Source organism: Hyla sarda, unplaced genomic scaffold, assembly GCF_029499605.1.
Source record: "Hyla sarda isolate aHylSar1 unplaced genomic scaffold, aHylSar1.hap1 scaffold_2255, whole genome shotgun sequence".
Lineage (NCBI taxonomy): Eukaryota > Metazoa > Chordata > Amphibia > Anura > Hylidae > Hyla > Hyla sarda.
The window spans coordinates 1-26,207 of record NW_026608932.1 but is presented as its reverse complement, the minus strand read 5'-3'; the positions used below and the strand labels follow the sequence as shown (position 1 = coordinate 26,207).

Genomic DNA, 26,207 nt, shown 5'->3' with positions numbered 1-26,207 from the left:
AGCATTAATCTTATTTTGTCAATTAGGAACATTCAGCACCCACCCGCTATCAAGGCAGCTGCCTATCATGTCATGCCCTACCTGCACAGGTGTGCTGGCTACTCAAATGATCCAATTAAGGAGGCCATTTAGTCAGCAGCAGCAGAAGTCCTGTGCCTGGACGCTCCAACAGCGGCCAGACACAAGCAGAAGCAGAAGCAGCAGCAGCACCACCTTTTGTTTTTTGGCTGCAGCAGCAGCAAGGCCCACAGGGCTGGCTAGCTGGCTAGCCAGCAAGCAGGTAGCAATGAAAGTAGGAATCTTTCTTTTTAACCCTGTAAGGGGGTGGTGCACTGTACCCGAAGATACTGCCATATCGGGTCAATGCATAGGGCGACGGAAGCAAGCTTCGAAATCGGCCCCCGTTCTCAAAAATCCATTTAATATATAGTCCCCAGATAGGGGACGTATCAGATATTAAACTGATAAGAACAGATACTACACTTGATCTTAGCCAAAAGGCCGAGAAGCGATAACCGTGAAAGGGGCGGGCCCAACAAGGTCCCCTTCATGGGCACTATCACTGCTTGCTGTCAGGGAGGCTGCCAGACAATTTTCCATGCACACTCTGGGCTGGGGGGCAGTCAACCACCAGTACACACAGCAGAACCTAAACCCATACCATTATTGCTAAGCAGCAAGACAGGGGCCCATTGCACTCCCACGGGGCCTTTTTAAATGCAATCCATAACCCGGATTTGCCAGGAACCCTTCTTACTCCTCCTACTTGCATGTGACACTGGGCTTAGGATCTGCATAGGAAACACACACACAAGCACACACCTACCTTTGTTGCCTGCAGATGCCTCCTTGGCTGTCCCCAAACGGTATCAAACCAACACCCACGGGAAGCTGTAAGCATAGAGGACATGCCTGCACCCCATTGGACTTACCTGTGTGGGTTAAATCCGGGTTATTTGACAACCTATGGCGGTGATGGTTCTGCTCAGGCAGAGCAGTGCTGATGCTCCTCATAAAGCTGTCGCTGCTGTGAAGGTTCTAGGTGACATCACAAATCCCTTTGGTTACATACACAACAAAGCTGGGTTGTTGTTGTTTACACTCTGCAAGGCCTGTGGAAGTGAGTGACATCATAGCACTGTAGTTCTGAGGGTTCTAGATGGATGCAACAATCTCCTGTTGCTTCTATGAAGGCCATAATAGACGACATCACCAAACAGCTCCATAGTCACATACACAGCAAAGGAGAGATGTTGTTTACACCTAGTGATGTCAGTGGTATTGAGTGACATCACAGCACAGTGCTAAGGCTCCTGGGCCTGGACACAGCAGCGGCTGCAATATCTCAACGGAGAATACGTTTATATATATGTGTGTGTGTGCGCGTATATATATATATATATATATATATATATATATATATATATTTCTCCGCCGAAATCACTTTTAAACCCATTTCCACCTTTTTTTCCCTTCTCTTCCTCTTACTTTTTTTTCACGTTTTTTTACGTTTTTCTCCTTTTCGCCTCTTTTCTGGGCGTATTATTCTTCTTTTTCTTCTTTTTTTTCGTCTAATGCATACCCCATCAGTGCAGCAATGCTTATTCAATACCGCCAGCAGATGGAGACACTGGGGGATAATTTTCTAAGGATTTATACTGATTTTTCCTGTCTGAATTTGTCGCACAGAAAGTTGCAGGCCAAATATGTGTGACATTTCTGCGACTTTAGCTTCTAGAGCCTTTTTACAACATTATACATAGGTGCTGAATACATAAAAAGCGACTGTTCAGCGACAGACAAGTCGCATCGGCTGAAAGTAGGCCAGAATGTCAGTCCATGTTGGAGCAGGTTTAGATACAGTCTAAAGCATAGATCTCAAAGTCTGTGCACAGAATTTAGCAAGGGCCTCGCACCTTCTGATGCATCAGGTAGGTGCACAATAGCATAGCCTAACCCTCTGTACTTTGGTCTATATTGATGCGGGACATAGACAGCCAGCTGATGACCAATCCATTAGTGCAATGGATGGCTGGAAGCATTTGTCTTTGCCTTTGCAATACCACAGAAGCAATGCATGGTCAATGTACAGCAATGACACACCTGTGTGAACAGCCAGGAGACCCCCCCCCCCATGTTATGTTACATAGTTACATAGTTAGTACGGTCGAAAAAAGACATATGTCCATCAAGTTCAACCAGGGAATTAAGGGGTAGGGGTGTGGCGCGATATTGGGGAAGGGATGAGATTTTATATTTCTTCATAAGCATTAATCTTATTTTGTCAATTAGGAACATTCAGCACCCACCCGCTATCAAGGCAGCTGCCTATCATGTCATGCCCTACCTGCACAGGTGTGCTGGCTACTCAAATGATCCAATTAAGGAGGCCATTTAGTCAGCAGCAGCAGAAGTCCTGTGCCTGGACGCTCCAACAGCGGCCAGACACAAGCAGAAGCAGCAGAAGCAGCAGCAGCAGCACCACCTTTTGTTTTTTGGCTGCAGCAGCAAGGCCCACAGGGCTGGCTAGCTGGCTAGCCAGCAAGCAGGTAGCAATGAAAGTAGGAATCTTTCTTTTTAACCCTGTAAGGGGGTGGTGCACTGTACCCGAAGATACTGCCATATCGGGTCAATGCATAGGGCGACGGAAGCAAGCTTCGAAATCGGCCCCCGTTCTCAAAAATCCATTTAATATATGGTCCCCAGATAGGGGACGTATCAGATATTAAACTGATAAGAACAGATACTACACTTGATCTTAGCCAAAAGGCCGAGAAGCGATAACCGTGAAAGGGGCGGGCCCAACAAGGTCCCCTTCATGGGCACTATCACTGCTTGCTGTCAGGGAGGCTGCCAGACAATTTTCCATGCACACTCTGGGCTGGGGGGCAGTCAACCACCAGTACACACAGCAGAACCTAAACCCATACCATTATTGCTAAGCAGCAAGACAGGGGCCCATTGCACTCCCACGGGGCCTTTTTAAATGCAATCCATAACCCGGATTTGCCAGGAACCCTTCTTACTCCTCCTACTTGCATGTGACACTGGGCTTAGGATCTGCATAGGAAACACACACACAAGCACACACCTACCTTTGTTGCCTGCAGATGCCTCCTTGGCTGTCCCCAAACGGTATCAAACCAACACCCACGGGAAGCTGTAAGCATAGAGGACATGCCTGCACCCCATTGGACTTACCTGTGTGGGTTAAATCCGGGTTATTTGACAACCTATGGCGGTGATGGTTCTGCTCAGGCAGAGCAGTGCTGATGCTCCTCATAAAGCTGTCGCTGCTGTGAAGGTTCTAGGTGACATCACAAATCCCTATGGTTACATACACAACAAAGCTGGGTTGTTGTTGTTTACACTCTGCAAGGCCTGTGGAAGTGAGTGACATCATAGCACTGTAGTTCTGAGGGTTCTAGATGGATGCAACAATCTCCTGTTGCTTCTATGAAGGCCATAATAGACGACATCACCAAACAGCTCCATAGTCACATACACAGCAAAGGAGAGATGTTGTTTACACCTAGTGATGTCAGTGGTATTGAGTGACATCACAGCACAGTGCTAAGGCTCCTGGGCCTGGACACAGCAGCGGCTGCAATATCTCAACGGAGAATACGTTTATATATATGTGTGTGTGTGCGCGTATAATATATATATATATATATATATATATATATATATATATATATATATATATATATATATTCTCCGCCGAAATCACTTTTAAACCCATTTCCACCTTTTTTTCCCTTCTCTTCCTCTTACTTTTTTTTCACGTTTTTTTACGTTTTTCTCCTTTTCGCCTCTTTTCTGGGCGTATTATTCTTCTTTTTCTTCTTTTTTTTCGTCTAATGCATACCCCATCAGTGCAGCAATGCTTATTCAATACCGCCAGCAGATGGAGACACTGGGGGATAATTTTCTAAGGATTTATACTGATTTTTCCTTTCTGAATTTGTCGCACAGAAAGTTGCAGGCCAAATATGTGTGACATTTCTGCGACTTTAGCTTCTAGAGCCTTTTTACAACATTATACATAGGTGCTGAATACATAAAAAGCGACTGTTCAGCGACAGACAAGTCGCATCGGCTGAAAGTAGGCCAGAATGTCAGTCCATGTTGGAGCAGGTTTAGATACAGTCTAAAGCATAGATCTCAAAGTCTGTGCACAGAATTTAGCAAGGGCCTCGCACCTTCTGATGCATCAGGTAGGTGCACAATAGCATAGCCTAACCCTCTGTACTTTGGTCTATATTGATGCGGGACATAGACAGCCAGCTGATGACCAATCCATTAGTGCAATGGATGGCTGGAAGCATTTGTCTTTGCCTTTGCAATACCACAGAAGCAATGCATGGTCAATGTACAGCAATGACACACCTGTGTGAACAGCCAGGAGACCCCCCCCCATGTTATGTTACATAGTTACATAGTTAGTACGGTCGAAAAAAGACATATGTCCATCAAGTTCAACCAGGGAATTAAGGGGTAGGGGTGTGGCGCGATATTGGGGAAGGGATGAGATTTTATATTTCTTCATAAGCATTAATCTTATTTTGTCAATTAGGAACATTCAGCACCCACCCGCTATCAAGGCAGCTGCCTATCATGTCATGCCCTACCTGCACAGGTGTGCTGGCTACTCAAATGATCCAATTAAGGAGGCCATTTAGTCAGCAGCAGCAGAAGTCCTGTGCCTGGACGCTCCAACAGCGGCCAGACACAAGCAGAAGCAGAAGCAGCAGCAGCACCACCTTTTGTTTTTTGGCTGCAGCAGCAGCAAGGCCCACAGGGCTGGCTAGCTGGCTAGCCAGCAAGCAGGTAGCAATGAAAGTAGGAATCTTTCTTTTTAACCCTGTAAGGGGGTGGTGCACTGTACCCGAAGATACTGCCATATCGGGTCAATGCATAGGGCGACGGAAGCAAGCTTCGAAATCGGCCCCCGTTCTCAAAAATCCATTTAATATATGGTCCCCAGATAGGGGACGTATCAGATATTAAACTGATAAGAACAGATTTTTATTTTTTTTTAACTTGACTACCCTTACGGGGGCAACTTTATTAAAAATTAAATAATGTTAACAAAGTTGTCTAAATATGTCAATAAATACAGTTACATATAAATAACATATTTACAACATATTAAAACATAAAATGGGCACTTGGTGGCTTTACAAGATAGAATTCCATTCTTTTAAAAACCATTTTCTAGATAAAAGCGGAAATCTCTTCTTGTCTAAAAGATAGTACTGGTACATTTCATAAAAACAGATAGATAAAATGTCCTTCACAGATAAAACCTCATGCTTGAACAATAAAATATTCCTGGCCTTCCACAGAGCTGCCTTCACACAGTTTATGATCTTCCATGCAATAGTCTCTTGAGTCCGTGTTGGGCATTCCAGGCAACCATAAAAAACCACTGCAATATTTAAGTCTTTTAGTCCAGTTATCCTTTTTACCAGAGGGAGTATCTTTGTCCATATTTTCTGCGAGTAAAAACAAGTCCATATTAGATGGTGCACGGTCTCCTCTTGTCGGCATCCCTCCCTCGGGCAGGTTGCAGAGTTGGATAATCCTCTTCGGTGCTGGAATGCCCGGCATGGAAGACACTCGTGTGCGCAGCTCCAGGCCAGGTCCTTCTGTGAATTAAAAAGATAATTAATACTCAACATCTTCCAAATCTGTATACACTTCTGTTCGTTAAAATTTTTGATGGGAGTCACGGTACTGGTTTCTTTTATTTCCTTTAGTAGTTTTTTGCTATTGCACAGATCCTGAACACTTTTACCTTTAAAATTATATAAGTTTAAAATTTTTCCTAAAATCATGTATTGAGGGGGTAAATTCAAAGAATAAGGGCAACTTAAAACTGTAGAAAACCAGCCGTTCCTCCGCATAAAATAACCAGTATTAAAACGAACAAAATAAGACCAGTAGCTATCTTTAAAAACAGTAGTAAAACACATGCTAAAAAACTTTATTAAAAGGAAAGCTTTAAAATCTGGAAAATCCTTACCGCCCCTGAAGTTCGGTTTTATCACAATTTGTCTCTTTAATTTTTCGCTCTTAGAACTCCAAAAGAAAGTAAAACAAGCTTTTGTTATTTTCTTTAGAACCATTTCGGGGGGTGGGAAAACCAGACTTAAATACAATAAAATAGGTAAAAGCACCATTTTTGTAATTAAAACCTTCCCTTCCATTGTAAGTTCTCGCATGTTCCACATACATATTTTCTTATTTATTTTTTGAGCCACCAAGTCCCAGCTATTAAAACCATTATTAGACTCGTCAAAGGAGACACCTAAAATCTGCACCGACTCAGACACAGGGACGGGCACATCATACAAAGGCATTCCGCCTATGTTTAAAATGTTACTTTTGTTAAAATTGACTTTAAAACCGGAGGCACAATTAAAATATTGAATCTGTTTTAGCGTCTTCTGAAGCGATGGGGTGTCCCTGCAAAACACCGCAACATCGTCCATGTACCCCACTACCTTCGCCTCTAGTCCCCCTCCTCCTGGCAGGGGGACTCCATGGATCTGCTTATCCTTTCGTATTGTACATAAAAGAGGCTCTATTGCGCAAATGAAGAGTAGTGGGGACAAGGGACACCCCTGCTTCACTCCGGAATTTAAAATCACGCCCTGTGTCTTAAAACCATTTACTAAAATTTTACTAGTACAGTTATCATAAAAAGCTCTAAGAGACAATAAAAAGCCATCAGGTATACCCATTTTCTCTAAAACCTTAAAAAGATAAAAATGTGACACCCTGTCGAAAGCTTTTTCAAAATCTATGGATAAAACCGCCAGCTTTCCTTTTCTTAATTTGGTGTCGCTAATTACATCCTTTAAAAGGTTTAGGTTCTCCCATAAACTCCTCCCAGGCACCCCACAGACTTGGTTTGTATGAATTATTTTATGGATTACGTTCTTTAACCCCTTAAGGACCGAGCCCTTTTTCACCTTAAGGACCGGAGCGTTTTTTGCAATTCTGACCACTGTCACTTTAAACATTAATAACTCTGGAATGCTTTTAGTTATCATTCTGATTCCGAGATTGTTTTTTCGTGACATATTCTACTTTAACTTAGTGGTAAAATTTTATGGTAACTTGCATCCTTTCTTGGTGAAAAATCACCAAATTTGATGAAAAAAATGAAAATTTTGCATTTTTCTAACTTTGAAGCTCTCTGCTTGTAAGGAAAATGGATATTCAAAATATATTTTTTTTGGGTTCACATATACAATATGTCTACTTTATGTCTGCATCATAAAATTTATGAGTTTTTACTTTTGGAAGACACCAGAGGGCTTCAAAGTTCAGCAGCAATTTTGAAATTTTTCACAAAATTTTCAAACTCTCTATTTTTCATGGACCAGTTCACGTTTGAAGTGGATTTGAAGGGCCTTCATATTAGAAATGCCCCATAAAAGACCCCATTATAAAAACTACACCCCCCAAAGTATTCAAAATGACATTCAGTAAGTGTATTAACCCTTTAGGTGTTTCACAGGAATAGCAGCAAAGTGAAGGAGAAAATTCAAAATCTTCATTTTTTACACTCGCATTTTCTTGTAGACCCAATTTTTGAATTTTTGAAAGGGGTAAAAAGGAGAAAATTTTTACTTGTATTTGAAACCCAATTTCTCTCGAGTAAGCACATACCTCATATGTCTATGTTAATTGTTCAGCGGGCGCAGTAGAGGGCTCAGAAGGGAAGGAGCGTCAAATGGTTTTTGGGGGGCATGTCACCTTTAGGAAGCCCCTATGGTGCCAGAACAGCAAAAAAACACACATGGCATACCATTTTGGAAACTAGACTCCTCAGGGAACGTAACAAGGGGTAAAGTGAACCTTAATACCCCACAGGTGTTTCACGACTTTAGCATATGTAAAAAAAATTATATATTTTTTACCTAAAATGCTTGGTTTCCCAAAAATTTTACATTTTTAAAAAGTGTAATAGCAGAAAATACCCCCCAAAATTTGAAACCCAATTTCTCCCGATTCAGAAAACACCCCATATGGGGGTGAAAATTGCTCTGCTGGCGCACTACAGGTCTCAGAAGAGAAGGAGTCACATTTGGCTTTTTGAAGCAAATTTTGCTCTGGGGGCATGTCGCATTTAGGAAGCCCCTATGGTGCCAGAACAGCAAAAAAAAAACACATGGCATACCATTTTGGAAACTAGACCCCTCGGGGAACGTAACAAGGGGTAATGTGAACCTTAATACCCTACAGGTGTTTCACGACTTTTGCATATGTGAACATTTTTTATTTTTTTTTACCTAAAATGCTTGGTTTCCCAAAATTTTTACATTTTTAAAAAGGGTAATAGCAGAAAACACCCCCCAAAATTTGAAGCCCAATTTCTCCCGATTCAGAAAACACCCCATATGGGGGTGAAAAGTGCTCTGCTGGCGCATTACAGGTCTCAGAAGAGAAGGAGTCACATTTGGCTTTTTGAAAGCAAATTTTGCTCTGGGGGCATGCCGCATTTAGGAAGCCCCTATGGTGCCAGAACAGCAAAAAAAAAACACATGGCATACCATTTTGGAAACTAGACCCCTCGGGGAACGTAACAAGGGGTAATGTGAACCTTAATACCCTACAGGTGTTTCACGACTTTTGCATATGTGAACATTTTTTATTTTTTTTTACCTAAAATGCTTGGTTTCCCAAAATTTTTACATTTTTAAAAAGGGTAATAGCAGAAAACACCCCCCAAAATTTGAAGCCCAATTTCTCCCGATTCAGAAAACACCCCATATGGGGGTGAAAAGTGCTCTGCTGGCGCACTACAGGTCTCAGAAGAGAAGGAGTCACGTTTGGCTTTTTGAAAGCAAATTTTGCTCTGGGGGCATGCCGCATTTAGGAAGCCCCTATGGTGCCAGGACAGCAAAAAAAAAAACACATGGCATACCATTTTGGAAACTAGACCCCTCGGGGAACGTAACAAGGGGTTAAGTGAACCTTTATACCCCACAGGTGTTTTATGACTTTTGTATACGTAAAAAAAAAATTTTTTTTTTTACCTAAAATGCTTGTTTTCCCAAAAATTTTACATTTTTAAAAAGGGTAATAGCAAAAAATACCCCAGAAAATTTGAAGCCCAATTTCTCCCGAGTACGGCGATACCCCATATGTGGCCCTAAACTGTTGCCTGGAAATACGACAGGGCTCCAAAGTGAGAGTGCCATGCGCATTTGAGGCCTAAATTAGGGATTGCATAGGGGTGGACATAGGGGTATTCTACGCCAGTGATTCCCAAACAGGGGGCCTCCAGCTGTTGTAAAACTCCCAGCATGCCTGGACAGTCAGTGGCTATCTGGCAATACTGGGAGTAGTTGTTTTGCAACAGCTGGAGGCTCCGTTCTGGAAACAGTAGCGTACCAGACGTTTTTCATTTTTATTGGGGAGGGGAGGGGGGCTGTGTAGGGGTATGTGTATATGTAGTGTTTTTTACTTTTTATTTTATTTTGTGGTAGTGTAGTGTAGTGTTTTTAGGGTACAGTCACACGAGCGGGGGTTCACAGTAGTTTCTCGCTGGCAGTTTGAGCTGCGGCAGAAATTTTAACGCAGCTCAAACTTGCAGCCGGATACTTACTGTAATCCTCCGCCCATGTGAGTGTACCCTGTACGTTCACATTGGAGGGGGGAACATCCAGCTGTTGCAAAACTACAACTCCCAGCATGGACGGTCTATCAGTGCATGCTGGGAGTTGTAGTTTTGCAACCGCTGGAGGCTCCGTTTTGGAAACAGTGACGTACCAGACGTTTTTCATTTTTATTGGGGAGGGGGGTTGTATAGGGGTATGTGTATATGTAGTGTTTTTTACTTTTTATTTTATTGTGTGGTAGTGTAGTGTAGTGTTTTTAGGGTACAGTCGCATGGGCGGGGGGTTCACAGTAGTTTCTCGCTGGCAGTTTGAGCTGCGACAGAAAATTTGCCGCAGCTCAAACTTGCAGCCGGATACTTACTGTAATCCTCCGCCCATGTGAGTGTACCCTGTACATTCACATTGGGGGGGGGGGAAACATCCAGCTGTTGCAAAACTACAACTCCCAGCATGTACGGTCTATCAGTGCATGCTGGGAGTTGTAGTTTTGCAACAGCTGGAGACACACAGGTTGTGAAACACCGAGTTTGGTAACAAACTCAGTGTTTTGCAACCAGTGTGCCTTCAGCTGTTGCAAAAGCTACAACCCCCAGCATGTACGGACAGCGGAAGGGCATGCTGGGTCTTGTAGTTATGCAACAGCCGGAGGCAAACTACATTGGCTGGGGATGCTGGGGATTGTAGTTATGCAACAGCTGGAGACACACTGGTTTACTACTTAACTCAGTGTGCCTTCAGCTGTTGCAAAACTACAACTCTCAGCAGTCACCGACAGCCAACGGGCATGCTGGGAGTTGTAGTTATGCAACCACCAGATGCACCACTACAACTCCCAGCATGCACTTTAGCTGATTGTGCAAGCTGGGAGTTGTAGTTACACAACAGCTGAAGGTACACTTTTACATAGAAAGAATGTGCCTTCAGCTGTTGCAAAACTATAAGTCCCAGCATGCCCATAAGGGCATGCTGGGAGTTGTGGTGGTCTGCCTCCTGCTGTTGCATAACTACAGCTCCCAGCATGCCCTTGTTGCATGCTGGGAGCTGTTGCTAAGCAACAGCAGGAGGCTGTCACTCACCTCCAACGAACCAGCAGCACAGGTCAGTCCCTCGTCGTCGCCGCTGCCGCCGCTGCTCCTGGGGCCCCGATCCCAACATGGACGCCGGGGATCGGGGTCCCCAGCACCGGGGGTCGTCTTCCCGCACCCGCTCACGTCCTCCGGAAGAGGGGCGGAGCGGGTTGCGGGAGTGACACCCGCAGCAGGCGCCCTGATTGGTCGGCTGGTAATCCGGCCGACGAATCAGGGCGATCGTGAAGTGGCACCAGTACCACCTCACCCCTGCTGCCTCTGGCTGTTCGGGGCCGTCTCTGACGGCCCCGATCAGCCAGTAATTCCGGGTCATCGGGTCACTGGAGACCCGATTGACCCGGAATCTGCCGCAGATCGCTGGACTGAATTGTCCAGCGATCTGCGGCAATCGCCGACATGGGGGGACATAATGACCCCCCTGGGCGATATGCCGGGATGCCTGCTGAACGATTTCAGCAGGCATCCGGCTCCGGCTCCCCTCCGGCTAGCGGTGGGGGCCGGAAATGCTCAGGGCGTATCCATACGCCCTCGGTCCTTAAGGACTTGGAAACGGGGGCGTATGGATACGCCCTATGTCCTTAAGGGGTTAAGCGGTTAGCACACAGTTTCGCCATTATTTTATAGTCGCAGTTCAGAAGGGTGATTGGTCTCCAGTTTTTGAGTTCCGACCGGTCTCCCTTTTTGAATAGCAGGGAGACATCACCCTTCTTCCATGAGCCTGGGAGGATTTTAGACTTAAAGACTTCCGTAAAAAGGGAGAACAAATCTTCTTTTAAAATACCATAAAAAGTAACATAAAATTCAATGGGTATACCATCCGGCCCAGGCACTTTACCTGTTTTAAAACTCTTGACGGTCTCTAAAATCTCCTGCTCTGAAATATTCTGCAATAAAAAAGACTGTGAGACAGGATCTAAAAAATTGGTGATCTCCTTTAACGAGTCATTCATAAAACATTCATCAATGTGTTTTACATTAAAAAGATCTGCATAAAACTCTTGCACCTTTTTTAAAATACCCTGTACATCATTCACTCCTTCAATGTTTTCTATTAACCTTCTATTTTCATGTATTTTCTTAAAAAAATACCTGGAGCAGGTCTCGTTTTCCTCAAGTTGCTGTATTCGAGACCTAAAGATAATTTCTTTTCCTTTCTGCTCCAGGCACTTAGTTATTTCTTTTTTAAGATCATGTACCTCCTTCTCCACCTCCATCCCATGTGCTCTGAATTTGTACAGGGTTTGCAGACGAGTATTTAGGATATTATAAAATTCACGTTTTTCTTTAGCTTTCCTAACCCCAACACGGATAAAAAATTCTTTTATTTTTAGTTTCATTTTTTCCCACCAGATACTGGTGGGAGTGTTGGGGTCTTTTACTCGTCTGCATTCCTTGTAAAAGGTGATAAAATCTGATAAAACCTGCGGATCTTCAAAAAGGGACACGTTTAACTTCCAGGCATTCCTACCAGTTCTCCTTTTAAAATCACTTTTAACTTTAAAATACAATAATTTATGGTCAGAAAAAACATTGGTAAAAAGATCACAGTTAAAAGGCAGTACTTGATAAGAACAAAAAATAAAATCTATCCTGGAGCTACAGCTTGCATTGCTCCAGGTAACACCGTCTTCCTCTGGTACGTTAAAATTACATTTTTTAAAAACATCAGTGAGATTAAAATCTAAAATCAAGTTTTTTAACATAAAAGACGTCTTATCATAGTTCCTACTCACTGCGTTCGAAAAACGGCGTTCTCCCCTTAAAATACAATTAAAATCACCTGATAAAACAAGAGGACTAGAATTGTTAATAAAAAGGGGTAAAATCTCCAACATTTTTATTCTTTCATTCTTATCAGGAGAACCATAAAAATTTAAAAACTGCCATTTAATACCATTAATAAAAGCGCTGACCAATAAAATTCTGCCTGGTAAAATTTCGTTAAAACTCTCAATTAAAACGTTCCCTTTAAAAAGTATGGCGACCCCTGCTGATCTGGACTCATTTGATCCAGACCAGACTGATGGACCGTGCACCCAATCATCTTCATATTCTTTATAATTTAATCTGTGCGGGATGCCACATTCCTGCAGGAAAAGGACGGAAGCAGCAAAAACCGACAAGTAATTAAATAGGGCAACCCTTCTTACTCTGGCGCTCACACTTCTCACGTTCAAGGACAGACCGGACAACTCAGCCATGGGAATGTACAAGAAAACGTCTTACACCTCTGATTCCCCCTCCGAAGCCTCATACCCCCCAAAATCTGACTCAACTGTACGCATAGAGGAAGCAGGAGAGGAGGCACCATCACTCAGCCGACCCCCCTCCTCCATCATGATTGAGGCATAGTTGTTCTCGGGCATCCTGGCAATCAGGGCTCCAGACTCATTGGGTTCTTCCACCTCTTGCCCCTCCATAGGGGTCGGGTGTTCACTTAGTTCCGTCTCTGGTACCTCAGAGACGGTCACCCCTGAAACCTCCTCCTGGCAGGGAGGAGGGGGGGTATCCCCTATGGGGACCTGTGGAGGAACGTCACTTGGGTTCCCTGCATCCGCAGGTACTTCCATCGGCTCCCCCTGGACCGCCTCCGAATAGAGTCTTCTGGAGCCCCTCCGCCTTTTAACCTTCACCTCTCCACCCGGATCATCGCTCTCAGGGGGACCCTGAGCCAGAGGTTGCTGAGGAGCGGATTCGGCCGCCGTCCGCTCCTCTCTTAACCCAGCATGCTCCTGGGGGCCAGTTTTTTCACCACTTGCACGTTTTTTGGCCATCCTCTGCTCTTTAGGGTCCCCTCCTTTTGCCTGAGGGGGGTCTTTCTCCTTCTCCATCTCACCGCTTACCTCTTGTGGGGGGGTAATCACTGGCTCTGCTTGCCTCGGCTGGTGTCCCGGTTTCTGTCCTTGCTGCCTCCAGGGTTGCCACTGCTGCTCCGTCCTATGTCTGTGGGGACAAGAGGAGAAAAGGTGACCGAATTGTTGACAGAAATTGCACCTCCCTCCTCTTGTGCATTTCTCTGTCTCGTGCTGTGTGCTACCACATTTTTTGCATGTACTTTCACAGTTTTCTTTTGTGTGTCCATATCTGTGACACTTCCTGCAGTAGCTTGGCATCCCCGCATAAAAGAGGTCGCCACACATATTATTTATTTTAAAACGAGCTGGTGGTAGTTGTATTCCCCCTGGCAATCTGTCATCTTTTTTGCATGTAACCTGAAATCTCCACTTAGATGTCCAGATGCCACAGCTGTTCATGATTTTTCCTCTGCACTCAACCTTACTAAAATAGACTTGTAAAAACAACTCAACATCGTGTAGGTTGGCGAAAGGGGAATACATCTTTACAACAACCAGCTTAATATCGTCTAGAACGTGCTCAATAATCCGGACACCCTGAAGCTTTTTGTCTTTACTCGCAGCAGCTCTGGTAACAAAATCTCTGTGGATGCCATTTTGTGTGAACGTCACATCAAAAATTTTACGCTTCGGGTAGTCCTGGATTGCCAATATCTCGCCCTTCTGTATTCCGAAAACTCCTCCGAGCACGTCCTCTACTACGAATTTCAAATCGTCCGCCCTTTTGGTATCATCCGTGAGAATGACTCTCACGGTGTTTTTGATCCTTGCGTATGCCGGCACAGAACCTGGATCCGGATCATCATCCATGGTTCTAACCTCTCTCCACCCGAAGGTCTTGAGAGGCGATCGCTACTCGTTACCCTGGGACTAGGCCCTCTCCCCAATAGCAACAAGTGGGTGAAGCCCAGGCAATAAACCTGGGCGATCCCACAAGGCCGAGGAGAGGGGTACCCGAGTACCTTCTGACCAGATCTCCTGTATTACTACACTTGATCTTAGCCAAAAGGCCGAGAAGCGATAACCGTGAAAGGGGCGGGCCCAACAAGGTGCCCTTCATGGGCACTATCACTGCTTGCTGTCAGGGAGGCTGCCAGACAATTTTCCATGCACACTCTGGGCTGGGGGGCAGTCAACCACCAGTACACACAGCAGAACCTAAACCCATACCATTATTGCTAAGCAGCAAGACAGGGGCCCATTGCACTCCCACGGGGCCTTTTTAAATGCAATCCATAACCCGGATTTGCCAGGAACCCTTCTTACTCCTCCTACTTGCATGTGACACTGGGCTTAGGATCTGCATAGGAAACACACACACAAGCACACACCTACCTTTGTTGCCTGCAGATGCCTCCTTGGCTGTCCCCAAACGGTATCAAACCAACACCCACGGGAAGCTGTAAGCATAGAGGACATGCCTGCACCCCATTGGACTTACCTGTGTGGGTTAAATCCGGGTTATTTGACAACCTATGGCGGTGATGGTTCTGCTCAGGCAGAGCAGTGCTGATGCTCCTCATAAAGCTGTCGCTGCTGTGAAGGTTCTAGGTGACATCACAAATCCCTATGGTTACATACACAACAAAGCTGGGTTGTTGTTGTTTACACTCTGCAAGGCCTGTGGAAGTGAGTGACATCATAGCACTGTAGTTCTGAGGGTTCTAGATGGATGCAACAATCTCCTGTTGCTTCTATGAAGGCCATAATAGACGACATCACCAAACAGCTCCATAGTCACATACACAGCAAAGGAGAGATGTTGTTTACACCTAGTGATGTCAGTGGTATTGAGTGACATCACAGCACAGTGCTAAGGCTCCTGGGCCTGGACACAGCAGCGGCTGCAATATCTCAACGGAGAATACGTTTATATATATGTGTGTGTGTGCGCGTATATATATATATATATATATATATATATATATATATATATATATTTCTCCGCCGAAATCACTTTTAAACCCATTTCCACCTTTTTTTCCCTTCTCTTCCTCTTACTTTTTTTTCACGTTTTTTTACGTTTTTCTCCTTTTCGCCTCTTTTCTGGGCGTATTATTCTTCTTTTTCTTCGTCTAATGCATACCCCATCAGTGCAGCAATGCTTATTCAATACCGCCAGCAGATGGAGACACTGGGGGATAATTTTCTAAGGATTTATACTGATTTTTCCTGTCTGAATTTGTCGCACAGAAAGTTGCAGGCCAAATATGTGTGACATTTCTGCGACTTTAGCTTCTAGAGCCTTTTTACAACATTATACATAGGTGCTGAATACATAAAAAGCGACTGTTCAGCGACAGACAAGTCGCATCGGCTGAAAGTAGGCCAGAATGTCAGTCCATGTTGGAGCAGGTTTAGATACAGTCTAAAGCATAGATCTCAAAGTCTGTGCACAGAATTTAGCAAGGGCCTCGCACCTTCTGATGCATCAGGTAGGTGCACAATAGCATAGCCTAACCCTCTGTACTTTGGTCTATATTGATGCGGGACATAGACAGCCAGCTGATGACCAATCCATTAGTGCAATGGATGGCTGGAAGCATTTGTCTTTGCCTTTGCAATACCACAGAAGCAATGCATGGTCAATGTACAGCAATGACACACCTGTGTGAACAGCCAGGAGACCCCCCCCCCCCCCCATGTTATGTTACATAGTTACATAGTTAGTACGGTCGAAAAAAGACATATGTCCATCAAGTTCAACCAGGGAATTAAGGGGTAGGGGTGTGGCGCGATATTGGGGAAGGGATGAGATTTTATATTTCTTCATAAGCATTAATCTTATTTTGTCAATTAGGAACATTCAGCACCCACCCGCTATCAAGGCAGCTGCCTATCATGTCATGCCCTACCTGCACAGGTGTGCTGGCTACTCAAATGATCCAATTAAGGAGGCCATTTAGTCAGCAGCAGCAGAAGTCCTGTGCCTGGACGCTCCAACAGCGGCCAGACACAAGCAGAAGCAGAAGCAGCAGAAGCAGCAGCACCACCTTTTGTTTTTTGGCTGCAGCAGCAGCAAGGCCCACAGGGCTGGCTAGCCAGCAAGCAGGTAGCAATGAAAGTAGGAATCTTTCTTTTTAACCCTGTAAGGGGGTGGTGCACTGTACCCGAAGATACTGCCATATCGGGTCAATGCATAGGGCGACGGAAGCAAGCTTCGAAATCGGCCCCCGTTCTCAAAAATCCATTTAATATATGGTCCCCAGATAGGGGACGTATCAGATATTAAACTGATAAGAACAGATACTACACTTGATCTTAGCCAAAAGGCCGAGAAGCGATAACCGTGAAAGGGGCGGGCCCAACAAGGTCCCCTTCATGGGCACTATCACTGCTTGCTGTCAGGGAGGCTGCCAGACAATTTTCCATGCACACTCTGGGCTGGGGGGCAGTCAACCACCAGTACACACAGCAGAACCTAAACCCATACCATTATTGCTAAGCAGCAAGACAGGGGCCCATTGCACTCCCACGGGGCCTTTTTAAATGCAATCCATAACCCGGATTTGCCAGGAACCCTTCTTACTCCTCCTACTTGCATGTGACACTGGGCTTAGGATCTGCATAGGAAACACACACACAAGCACACACCTACCTTTGTTGCCTGCAGATGCCTCCTTGGCTGTCCCCAAACGGTATCAAACCAACACCCACGGGAAGCTGTAAGCATAGAGGACATGCCTGCACCCCATTGGACTTACCTGTGTGGGTTAAATCCGGGTTATTTGACAACCTATGGCGGTGATGGTTCTGCTCAGGCAGAGCAGTGCTGATGCTCCTCATAAAGCTGTCGCTGCTGTGAAGGTTCTAGGTGACATCACAAATCCCTATGGTTACATACACAACAAAGCTGGGTTGTTGTTGTTTACACTCTGCAAGGCCTGTGGAAGTGAGTGACATCATAGCACTGTAGTTCTGAGGGTTCTAGATGGATGCAACAATCTCCTGTTGCTTCTATGAAGGCCATAATAGACGACATCACCAAACAGCTCCATAGTCACATACACAGCAAAGGAGAGATGTTGTTTACACCTAGTGATGTCAGTGGTATTGAGTGACATCACAGCACAGTGCTAAGGCTCCTGGGCCTGGACACAGCAGCGGCTGCAATATCTCAACGGAGAATACGTTTATATATATGTGTGTGTGTGCGCGTATATATATATATATATATATATATATATATATATATATATATATTTCTCCGCCGAAATCACTTTTAAACCCATTTCCACCTTTTTTTCCCTTCTCTTCCTCTTACTTTTTTTTCACGTTTTTTTACGTTTTTCTCCTTTTCGCCTCTTTTCTGGGCGTATTATTCTTCTTTTTCTTCTTTTTTTTCGTCTAATGCATACCCCATCAGTGCAGCAATGCTTATTCAATACCGCCAGCAGATGGAGACACTGGGGGATAATTTTCTAAGGATTTATACTGATTTTTCCTGTCTGAATTTGTCGCACAGAAAGTTGCAGGCCAAATATGTGTGACATTTCTGCGACTTTAGCTTCTAGAGCCTTTTTACAACATTATACATAGGTGCTGAATACATAAAAAGCGACTGTTCAGCGACAGACAAGTCGCATCGGCTGAAAGTAGGCCAGAATGTCAGTCCATGTTGGAGCAGGTTTAGATACAGTCTAAAGCATAGATCTCAAAGTCTGTGCACAGAATTTAGCAAGGGCCTCGCACCTTCTGATGCATCAGGTAGGTGCACAATAGCATAGCCTAACCCTCTGTACTTTGGTCTATATTGATGCGGGACATAGACAGCCAGCTGATGACCAATCCATTAGTGCAATGGATGGCTGGAAGCATTTGTCTTTGCCTTTGCAATACCACAGAAGCAATGCATGGTCAATGTACAGCAATGACACACCTGTGTGAACAGCCAGGAGACCCCCCCCCCCCCCCCATGTTATGTTACATAGTTACATAGTTAGTACGGTCGAAAAAAGACATATGTCCATCAAGTTCAACCAGGGAATTAAGGGGTAGGGGTGTGGCGCGATATTGGGGAAGGGATGAGATTTTATATTTCTTCATAAGCATTAATCTTATTTTGTCAATTAGGAACATTCAGCACCCACCCGCTATCAAGGCAGCTGCCTATCATGTCATGCCCTACCTGCACAGGTGTGCTGGCTACTCAAATGATCCAATTAAGGAGGCCATTTAGTCAGCAGCAGCAGAAGTCCTGTGCCTGGACGCTCCAACAGCGGCCAGACACAAGCAGAAGCAGAAGCAGCAGAAGCAGCAGCAGCACCACCTTTTGTTTTTTGGCTGCAGCAGCAGCAAGGCCCACAGGGCTGGCTAGCTGGCTAGCCAGCAAGCAGGTAGCAATGAAAGTAGGAATCTTTCTTTTTAACCCTGTAAGGGGGTGGTGCACTGTACCCGAAGATACTGCCATATCGGGTCAATGCATAGGGCGACGGAAGCAAGCTTCGAAATCGGCCCCCGTTCTCAAAAATCCATTTAATATATGGTCCCCAGATAGGGGACGTATCAGATATTAAACTGATAAGAACAGATTTTTTTTTTTTTTTTTTTTTTTTTTAAACCCTCAGATAAGGGATGAAAGTACTCAAAACAATACTTTCAAAACTGGCATTACAAACTTTCTGTAACACACAACCCTCTCATCATCGGGAACTTTATTTATAATCAAAAACAGACAAAATTACAAGTACATGAAAAACATCAAGATAAATCAACAGAATGAATCCATTTTTTCGTTTTCCAAATACCCTCCGCATCAATCCCACCCCTCCTAGCATCCCACAAATAACACAAATAAAGCTTTCCTAACACCATCCTCACACTATTATTTACACTTATTTCCTTTCTCAAAAACAAATAAACATTCCGAACATCCCATAAGACTTCTTTAATACACGACAACAATAACCACAACACTCTTTCATTCTGACCACCACTCACACATAATCCAAACATCATCATTTCATAATACAAAAATTCCACACCTGTTAATTCCTTGCACAAAGGCCCAAGTTTTCTCACAACCTCACGAGCATACTTACAATTCCAAAAAAGATGAATAACACTTTCAAAACCATTACAATTCTCCCTAGGACACACATCACATCTCACCAAACCCCTTGCTTTCTGAAACTCTCTCACTGGCAACACCCCATGCAAACTTTGCCATACAATCTCCTTTTGCTTATTAGACATACCATCCATCCTCACTTTCTTCCAAACTTTTTCCACATCCGCTCCTCTCACAGAATTAATATTACATACAACCTCTTTACTCTCAATCATTTTCATCACCAAACGTTTATTCTTCAAAACACTCACCTCTTCTTCTATCAACTCAAATTTCTCCAAAAACCTCACAACCCACTCATACCATTTAGGAACCTCAAAAGCAATAGGCCTATTCAAATCCCTCTCACACCACTTCAACCTGACAAAAAATCTACCAGCCAGAAATCTTGTCATACAGGACACCTTTCTATCACTCCCAATAATAGCTAAAATAAAAACTAAAATATTCACTCCAAAGTACACCTCCAAATTTGGAAAACTCATACCACCCTTCTTCCAATTTTTCACCACTATTTCTCTCCTCAACCTCTCAACTTTAGAACCCCAAAAAAAGACAAACAGAACCCTGTTCAAGCTCCTCAAACCCATATAATGGGGAGGAAAAATCATAGCAACATACAGAAAAATTGGTAACACAACACTTTTAATAACTACAATCTTCCCAATGAAGGAAAGACTTCTCAAACTCCAATAATTTAGACGCAACTCCACCTTCTTTTTCGCCTCCTCCCAACTCTCTTTCCCATCCAAATCGTCACTAAACTTAATCCCCAACACTTTAATAGACCCCTCCACAACATTCACCCCAACATCTCTACTTAATCTACTCTCACCAAAACACTTACATTCACTCTTTAACCAATTAACCTTAAAAGCAGATGCACCACAAAAAATAGACACTAAAAGTTTCACCCTCCTCACAGCGGACTCAGAATCACACAGGACACATACATCATCCATATAAGCATTAACTTTAAACTCCCTTCCATCACTACCAGGAATGCGTACACCTCTCACTATCTTATCCCTCCTAATCATACATACCAGAGGCTCAATAGCACATATAAATGCCACTGGTGATAAAGGACACCCCTGCCTAACCCCTGAGAACACATTCACTCTTCTCCCCACACATCCATTAACAAGCATCCTACTATATATTTTATCATACAAACTCCTAACTCTCCACACAAAGTCACTCGGAAAACCCATACGCAACAACACCCTGAACAAGAAACTATGAGACAGCCTATCATACGCTTTTTCAAAATCTAATGACAACAAACACACATCTTGCTTCCTACTCTTACAATCCCACAAACAATCTCTCAACAAACACAAATTCTCCTGTATACGACGTCCAGGCACAGCACAAAACTGATCATCACCCACCACGCTTTCAACAACATCTCTCATCCGATTGGCAATAATTTTCGCATAGATCTTATAATCACAATTAAGTAATGTAATTGGACGCCAATTCTTTAAACTTTTTAAATCCCCTTTTTTCGGAATCAGCACAACCACACCCCCACGCATACTCTCCGCAACCTCCATATTCTCCCACATAAACTGACACACTTCAACTACATCCTTCCCCACCACATTCCATAACAACCGATAAAATTCCACAGGCAAACCATCCTCACCTGGAGTCTTATTTGCTGACATTTTCTGCACTACATCCCAAACTTCCTCACTTGATATACCACGCATAACAAAAGCCTGCTCAGCCTCTCCAAGTTTCCTTTCCAACACACTCAATACCTCATTCTCCAAATTCTCATCCCTCCACTTCTCTCCATACAATTCTTCATAAAAAACTGCAACTTCCTCACTCACACCATCACCAGACACAACACTACCATCCTCTTTCACAATCACATCAATAACTGGCTTTTTTGAAAAAACTTTTTTGAAAAAATAACGTGAACATTTTTCATCATGTTCCCTCTTATCTAATTTAGCTCTATACATAATACTCCTCCCTTTCTCCAACACAAACTCATTAATGTCCCTTTTAACACTCACAATTTCATTCTGAACATCCACACCACAGTCTCTCAATCTATACAAAAAGGATAGACGGGCATTTAACTTAACATATTGTTCCCTCTTAATAGCAGCAATTTTATAACCAAAAGACCTAAAAAAGGATTTTGTTTTCTTTTTAACCCATTCCCACCACAAAATAATGTTATCAAACTCACTTTTCCTTTCACGCCATTTTTTATATATGCATTCATACTGGTCTCTCACATCCACACTATCTAAATGTTTAATATTCATCTTCCACAAACCTCTCCCATACACAGCATTCTGACCCACATCAATCTCACACAGCAAAGACTCATGGTCCGAATAACAAACAGACCTCTGTCTGTAACTTAATGCATTAACATTCTCAGACAAAAAACAATAATCTAACTTAGAGTGAACATTCCCCCTATCTGCATGATAAGTGCATAAATTAGGACTAACTTTGCATAAATCCTGAATATCTTTAAACCTAAAATCTGAAACTAACTCAAATAATTTTCTTCCTGATATATCAAATGCTTTCTTACATAAGTCCACATTCATATCTCCAACTAAAATAATAGGTATTTTACCTTGAACATAAAATTTTAATTTCTCAAACAAATTTTTTCTTTCATTTTTGCATGCAGAAGCATACACATTTATAACACGAAACATAATACCTTTATAACATAAATTAACAGAAATACACCTACCAGGCTCAATAACTAAATAACTTTCAACAGAAATTTCAGGTGATTTAATTAAAACACCCACACCATCATTCTTATTCACTGAACTCCCAGACCACACACACCGACCATACACCCATTCATCCTGACTTACTGCGAACTCAATACCACATTCCTGCAAACAGAAAATTGAAGCATTCTCTTGTGCTAAAAAACTTAAAATAGCAGCTCTCCTAGCCTTATTTTTAAATACTCTCACATTTTGAGAACAAATAATAATGCTCATAACTATATACAAACACAAAGCAGGTATAACATAACCATTAGAAAATAGGTGATTCACTACCTGATATCATTTGCATATCAAGTCCCGGCAAACCTATTGAGAACACATAGTAAAACACAAAGCAGGTATAACAAAGTCATTAGAAAACAGGTGCTTCACCACCTGATAACATTTCATATCAAGTCCCGGCATATCTATTCACCACTTTCAGCAGTCTCCATAATGTCCGTTTCCAGCACTTCAAATGTGTTCCTGGTTTCTGGCGCCAAATTCGTACTCTCCTCACCACGTCTTTTTTTGGCGGACTTCCCACCATGCACCAGCTTGAAGCCATCATTATTTTCATCCTGGACATTATGTTTCCCACCACCCTCCCTGTTACACAAACTAGTCTCTCCAGAGGACTGAAACTCCTCTATGTTAGCAGGATCAGAGGGATGAACAGATTCAGCTGTGTGAACAGGGCTCTGCACTCCCTCAATCACCTCCTCCAGCTTCCTAAAGGCATCAGCCACAGCAACTTGTACATCCACAGGTTTCTGAGGAATAACTTTCAGTTTTTGAGGGGCCAACTTCCTCACAATTTCCGCCCCTCTTGCAGCACTTGCATAGCTTGGTCTTTTTGTACCAGGACAGTCTTTATAAACATGCCCTTCCTCACGGCACAGGTCACATTTTTTTGTGTTGGGGCAACTCCCCGCATGGTGACCAGTACCATTACAGTTCCGGCACACCTGTCCCTTAAGGCAGCTCTCTTTCACGTGGCCAAAAGAAAAACAATTGCGGCAATAATAAGGCTGTCCAGCATAGGATAAATATCCCCTATGTCCAGCAACTGAAAAACTAGCTGGGGGATGTTTAAAGCCACCAACACAACTGGGATCCACTTTCAGTTTCACAACAAATTTATATTTGCAATTAAAGATTCCCAGTACATTGGTCTGTTTTTCACCTCCACGCACAGAGTCACAATATTGGCGCAGAAAACTTTCAATTATTGCCACATCCGTGAAAGGGTTATAAACATGCACAAGGACAGTTTTTTCTTGAAACCCAAACAAAGGAGTAATCTTCACTCCCTCCATCATGGGGTCCTTGCTGAAATTTCTCAAACGTTCATAAACATCAAGGCACCTACCTTCCTGCTCAAAGGTGACCTCATAAGAACCCTTGCGAGGAGCCTCATTAACGCTGAATATTTCTGACTTGTCCACTCCAAGCTTCAGCATGATGATGTCCCGAACCAGGTAAACAACATTGTTCTTCACAGCACTTCCGGGATCCACCTCCAAACGAATGGTATTCTTCAGACCAGCCATCTCTCCAGGCAGAACTGTCGGCACGAAACCACAGAAAGAGAATCCCTTCCAGCAAACTGGGTAAACCCAGAGATCGCACCCTCAGGCGAGACCAAGGCAACTGCACTTGATCTTAGCCAAAAGGCAGAGAAGCGATAACCGTGAAAGGGGCGGGCCCAACAAGGTCCCCTTCATGGGCACTATCACTGCTTGCTGTCAGGGAGGCTGCCAGACAATTTTCCATGCACACTCTGGGCTGGGGGGCAGTCAACCACCAGTACACACAGCAGAACCTAAACCCATACCATTATTGCTAAGCAGCAAGACAGGGGCCCATTGCACTCCCACGGGGCCTTTTTAAATGCAATCCATAACCCGGATTTGCCAGGAACCCTTCTTACTCCTCCTACTTGCATGTGACACTGGGCTTAGGATCTGCATAGGAAACACACACACAAGCACACACCTACCTTTGTTGCCTGCAGATGCCTCCTTGGCTGTCCCCAAATGGTATCAAACCAACACCCACGGGAAGCTGTAAGCATAGAGGACATGCCTGCACCCCATTGGACTTACCTGTGTGGGTTAAATCCGGGTTATTTGACAACCTATGGCGGTGATGGTTCTGCTCAGGCAGAGCAGTGCTGATGCTCCTCATAAAGCTGTCGCTGCTGTGAAGGTTCTAGGTGACATCACAAATCCCTATGGTTACATACACAACAAAGCTGGGTTGTTGTTGTTTACACTCTGCAAGGCCTGTGGAAGTGAGTGACATCATAGCACTGTAGTTCTGAGGGTTCTAGATGGATGCAACAATCTCCTGTTGCTTCTATGAAGGCCATAATAGACGACATCACCAAACAGCTCCATAGTCACATACACAGCAAAGGAGAGATGTTGTTTACACCTAGTGATGTCAGTGGTATTGAGTGACATCACAGCACAGTGCTAAGGCTCCTGGGCCTGGACACAGCAGCGGCTGCAATATCTCAACGGAGAATACGTTTATATATATATGTGTGTGTGCGCGTATATATATATATATATATATATATATATATATATATATATATATTTCTCCGCCGAAATCACTTTTAAACCCATTTCCACCTTTTTTTCCCTTCTCTTCCTCTTACTTTTTTTTCACGTTTTTTTACGTTTTTCTCCTTTTCGCCTCTTTTCTGGGCGTATTATTCTTCTTTTTCTTCTTTTTTTTCGTCTAATGCATACCCCATCAGTGCAGCAATGCTTATTCAATACCGCCAGCAGATGGAGACACTGGGGGATAATTTTCTAAGGATTTATACTGATTTTTCCTGTCTGAATTTGTCGCACAGAAAGTTGCAGGCCAAATATGTGTGACATTTCTGCGACTTTAGCTTCTAGAGCCTTTTTACAACATTATACATAGGTGCTGAATACATAAAAAGCGACTGTTCAGCGACAGACAAGTCGCATCGGCTGAAAGTAGGCCAGAATGTCAGTCCATGTTGGAGCAGGTTTAGATACAGTCTAAAGCATAGATCTCAAAGTCTGTGCACAGAATTTAGCAAGGGCCTCGCACCTTCTGATGCATCAGGTAGGTGCACAATAGCATAGCCTAACCCTCTGTACTTTGGTCTATATTGATGCGGGACATAGACAGCCAGCTGATGACCAATCCATTAGTGCAATGGATGGCTGGAAGCATTTGTCTTTGCCTTTGCAATACCACAGAAGCAATGCATGGTCAATGTACAGCAATGACACACCTGTGTGAACAGCCAGGAGACCCCCCCCCCCCCATGTTATGTTACATAGTTACATAGTTAGTACGGTCGAAAAAAGACATATGTCCATCAAGTTCAACCAGGGAATTAAGGGGTAGGGGTGTGGCGCGATATTGGGGAAGGGATGAGATTTTATATTTCTTCATAAGCATTAATCTTATTTTGTCAATTAGGAACATTCAGCACCCACCCGCTATCAAGGCAGCTGCCTATCATGTCATGCCCTACCTGCACAGGTGTGCTGGCTACTCAAATGATCCAATTAAGGAGGCCATTTAGTCAGCAGCAGCAGAAGTCCTGTGCCTGGACGCTCCAACAGCGGCCAGACACAAGCAGAAGCAGAAGCAGCAGAAGCAGCAGCAGCACCACCTTTTGTTTTTTGGCTGCAGCAGCAGCAAGGCCCACAGGGCTGGCTAGCTGGCTAGCCAGCAAGCAGGTAGCAATGAAAGTAGGAATCTTTCTTTTTAACCCTGTAAGGGGGTGGTGC

At 43.8% G+C, this 26,207-nt stretch overlaps 4 non-coding genes and 2 pseudogenes across 4 annotated transcripts; all 6 read right to left on the bottom strand.

The window, feature by feature from the left end:
- Positions 1-322: 322 nt before the first annotated feature.
- LOC130321314 (U2 spliceosomal RNA) lies at positions 323-513 on the bottom strand. Its single transcript, XR_008867059.1, has one exon. It is a non-coding gene; the product is annotated as a U2 spliceosomal RNA (small nuclear RNA).
- Positions 514-2,591: 2,078 nt separating this feature from the next.
- Positions 2,592-2,782, bottom strand: LOC130321324 (U2 spliceosomal RNA). The gene has a single exon (XR_008867066.1). It is a non-coding gene; the product is annotated as a U2 spliceosomal RNA (small nuclear RNA).
- A 2,093-nt stretch (positions 2,783-4,875) lies between these two features.
- On the bottom strand, positions 4,876-5,084 carry LOC130321318 (U2 spliceosomal RNA; annotated as a pseudogene).
- A 9,389-nt stretch (positions 5,085-14,473) lies between these two features.
- On the bottom strand, positions 14,474-14,606 carry LOC130321321 (U2 spliceosomal RNA; annotated as a pseudogene).
- Positions 14,607-16,678: 2,072 nt separating this feature from the next.
- LOC130321323 (U2 spliceosomal RNA) lies at positions 16,679-16,869 on the bottom strand. Its single transcript, XR_008867065.1, has one exon. It is a non-coding gene; the product is annotated as a U2 spliceosomal RNA (small nuclear RNA).
- Positions 16,870-18,962: 2,093 nt separating this feature from the next.
- Positions 18,963-19,160, bottom strand: LOC130321317 (U2 spliceosomal RNA). Its single transcript, XR_008867062.1, has one exon. It is a non-coding gene; the product is annotated as a U2 spliceosomal RNA (small nuclear RNA).
- Between the last annotated feature and the right edge of the window lie 7,047 nt (positions 19,161-26,207).